This window comes from Octodon degus, unplaced genomic scaffold (assembly GCF_000260255.1).
Source record: "Octodon degus isolate 3935 unplaced genomic scaffold, OctDeg1.0 scaffold00083, whole genome shotgun sequence".
Lineage (NCBI taxonomy): Eukaryota > Metazoa > Chordata > Mammalia > Rodentia > Octodontidae > Octodon > Octodon degus.
In genome coordinates this window covers 10,889,890-10,893,722 of record NW_004524659.1, presented here as the reverse complement: position 1 = coordinate 10,893,722, position 3,833 = coordinate 10,889,890, and the positions used below count along the sequence as shown (strand labels likewise).

General features: G+C 45.6%; 1 pseudogene; it reads left to right on the top strand.

The window, feature by feature from the left end:
• The first annotated feature begins 2,764 nt into the window (after nt 1-2,764).
• LOC101564735 lies at nt 2,765-3,827 on the top strand (annotated as a pseudogene).
• Nucleotides 3,828-3,833: the final 6 nt, after the last annotated feature.

Sequence of the window (3,833 nt, the reverse complement as noted above, 5' to 3'; positions counted from 1 at the left end):
AAAAAAAACAATTATCTGATCCTACATAAAATTCAATGGTTCCAGTGCTTGGAAAGCTGAAAATGGGAGAATCACTACAAGTCCAATCTGTGTAATGAGACCTTATAGAACTGCACTAAATACAAAATAAATTTTTTAAAAAAATCGATGGTGGGGCTGGTGAGATGGCTCAGTGGTCTAAAGCACCTACTTAGAACAAGCTTAGCAAAGCACAGGGACTGTGGTTCGATCCCCCAGCCCCACATGCCAGCCAGCTGCGCCCCCTGGTGGGCTGAGCTGGCCACACACACACCCACCCACACCCACACCCACCCACCCCCACCCCCACCCACAAATAAAATAAATAAAAAAATCGATGGTTCTCTGGAGCAACTGGTTACAAGGTGCAAATTCCAGAAATAAACTCTGGCATATATGCTTAAATGATTTTTTACAAGGGTGCCTAGAACGTTGGATGAGGAAATAACAGTCTTTATGACAAACAGCTTTGGAAAAATTGGGTGGCTAGCTGTGTACAAAAGAATGAAGTCAGGGCTGTTGTGCATAGCTCAGGGGTAGAGCGTAGGCTTCATACACACCCTAGTTTCAATCCCCAGTGAGGAGAAAAATAAAAGAATGAAGGAAAAAAGAATAAAGTCAGATCCTTACCTCACATCATACATTAAAGTGAACTTGAAATGAATCAAGGAGCTAAATGTAAGAGCTCAACCAGTAAAACTCCTAGAAGGAAACTGAAACAATAAGGAATATCTATATGTGTGCTTGTGTCCACCCTCAGTTCCCAACACAGAGCCCTAGAAACCTCCTTCACTTTCTGGGTGGCAGGAGGGTGGTCTGGAGGGGTTACCAGCAAGACCAAACCATGATCACAAGCTTGGAACTTCCAGCCTGAGCCCCTATTATTCAGAAAAAGGAACACAAGAACAACTAGTGATGTCTACCAAGGAAGCCTCCACATAAATTCCTCAAGTAAGGGTTACAGAGAGCTTTCAGACTGGCAAACACATGGGTTTCCCAGGAGGATGCCCTCAACTCTATAGGAGGAAAGCCTGTGCTCTGTGCGTCTCTTCACCTCTTCATTGACTGTTCGTCTGTACTCTTCACCACTTCCTTTAGGAGTACTGGTTTTCTTCAATTTAGGCTGAGGTTGTGTCCTAACAACCCTATCATAGTTGGGATGCCACAAAGTAAAAACATACAGATCACTCCCAACCTCTGAGCATGTTTGCTGAGCACCCTGGAATGCTACATAGTATCCTGTCATTTCCTCCGTATGATTTTAGGGCTAACTGGGGGGTGGGCTCACTGCTGCTGCACTGCGATGCATAGTGCTAGCCCAGAAAAAGATCAAAACTCAAAATCTGAAGTGTCTGTATCTTGTACAGCAATTAACCACTAAGAAGAATATATGCAGTGTATTATTTGTTGAAAATGTACTTCCGATTTGATTTGAAACTGTTTCATTGCTATCTGTTTATCAATAAAACTTTGAAAAGAAAAAAATAAAAAATAAAAAAAATTTTAAAAAGTTCTGTGGAAAAATCTGAAGTGTGTTGTGGCACATGCCTGCAAGCCCAGGACTCTAGGAAGCTGAGGCAGGAAGCAAGTTTAGCCCAGTCTGGACAGCTTAGTGACTTAAGGAAAACCTGTCTCAAGTGACTGGGGAGATGGCTCAGCAGAATAAGCACTTGCCCGGCAAGCACAAGAGCCTGAGTTCAATCCCAGTTCTGCCAAAAAAAGAAAAGAAAACCTGTCTCAAAATACAGGGCAGCTGGGTATGGTGGTGAATGCCTGTAATCTCAGCACTGGGAGGCTGAGGTAGGAAAATCATTGCCAGTTTGAGACCAGGCTGGGCTACAAAAATGAGCTCAAGGGGCCAGGGAGAAGGTTCAGTGGAATAAGCACTTCCCTGGCAAGTGCAAGGGCCTGAGTACAATCCCCAGTTCCACAAAAAAAAAAAAAAAAAAAAAAAAAAAAAACCACCTTGGTAAACCTGACTCAGTGGTACAGTCTGGAGGCTAAAGCAGAAAAATCAAGAGTTTGAGGCCAATTTGGAGCACATTGTAAGAACCAATCTCAAAAAAAAAAAAAAGGCTGGATGTCGCACTGCACACCTATGATCCCAGCAGAGGCAGGAGGCTCACAATAAATTTGTTTTGCTTTGTTTTTTTTCACAATACATTTGAAACCACCAGCCTGGTTACATCTTGAGTTCAAGGCCAGCCTGAACTACATAATGAGACACTGTCTCAAAAAGCCCACAAAAAATTGTATGTCAAATTGTAATCTAGAGACTGTATAGACACTCCTCATTTAATGACTAGGATGTGTGACTAGGTCATTAAATGAATTGGTCACTAAATGAGGAATTGTATATAGTGCGTACATTACAAAATTCAGAATGAAGAAATGGTCAAAGGAAACTCCAACTTGATGACTTTACTTTTATTTGCGCAACTCTTGCTTGCAGTAATATTATGTAATGTATAACAAAACATAAAACTACAATACTGCAGTGTATAGTACAATCAAAGCCAATTATAGTACTTACATACCTGTAATCCCAACACTCAGAAGGCTGAGGCAGGAAGATCACTGAGAGTTCAAGGCCAGCCTAAACTACATATCAAGACCTGGTCTCAAAAACAAAAACAGTCCGGCGGCCCAGCGCGCCGGCCCAGGCCTGTCAGGCTCCTGCGACTCCGCGCGGCGGCCCCACGGCCTGCTCGCCGCCCGGTCCCGGCCAGGAAGCACCGTCGGCGCCATGGCGCACTCCCCGGTGCAGTCGGGCCTGCCGGGTATGCAGAACCTGAAAGCAGACCCAGAGGAGCTTTTTACAAAACTTGAGAAGATTGGAAAGGGCTCTTTCGGCGAGGTGTTCAAAGGCATTGACAATCGGACTCAGAAGGTGGTTGTCATAAAAATCATCGATCTGGAAGAAGCTGAGGATGAGATAGAAGACATTCAACAAGAAATCACAGTGCTGAGTCAGTGTGACAGCCCATACGTAACCAAATACTATGGATCCTATCTGAAGGATATGAAGTTGTGGATAATAATGGAGTATCTTGGTGGCGGCTCTGCACTGGATCTGTTAGAACCTGGTCCTTTAGACGAGACTCAGATCGCTACCGTATTGAGAGAGATCCTGAAGGGACTCGATTACCTGCACTCAGAGAAGAAGATCCACAGAGATATCAAAGTGGCCAATGTTCTGCTGTCTGAACATGGAGAGGTGAAGTTGGCTGACTTCAGAGTGGCTGGCCAGCTGATACCCAGATAAAGAGGAACACCTTTGTGGGCACCCCTTTCTGGATGGCGCCTGAGGTCATCAAACAGTCAGCCTATGACTCGAAGGCGGACATCTGGTCCCTGGGCATCACGGCTATAGAGCTGGCGAGGGGGGAGCCGCCCCACTCCGAGCTGCATCCCATGAAGGTTCTGTTCCTCATTCCAAAGAACAACCCCCCAACACTGGAGGGAAACTACAGCAAGCCCCTTCAACGAGTTCGTGGAGGCCTGTCTGAACAAGGAGCCAAGCTTCAGACCTACAGCGAAGGAGTTGCTGAAGCACAAGTTCATCATTCGCAACGCCAAGAAGACATCCTATCTGAATGAGCTCATCGAGAGGTCCAAGAGGTGGAAGGCTGAGCAGAGCCACGATGACTCCAGCTCTGAAGACTCAGACACGGAGACAGATGGCCAGGCATCAGGGGGCAACGACTCCAGGGATTGGAATCTTCACTATCCGAGAGAAGGACCCCAAGAATCTTGAGAATGGAGGCCTTCCGCCCTCAGAGTTGGAAAGAAGTAAGATGAAAGACATCCCAAAG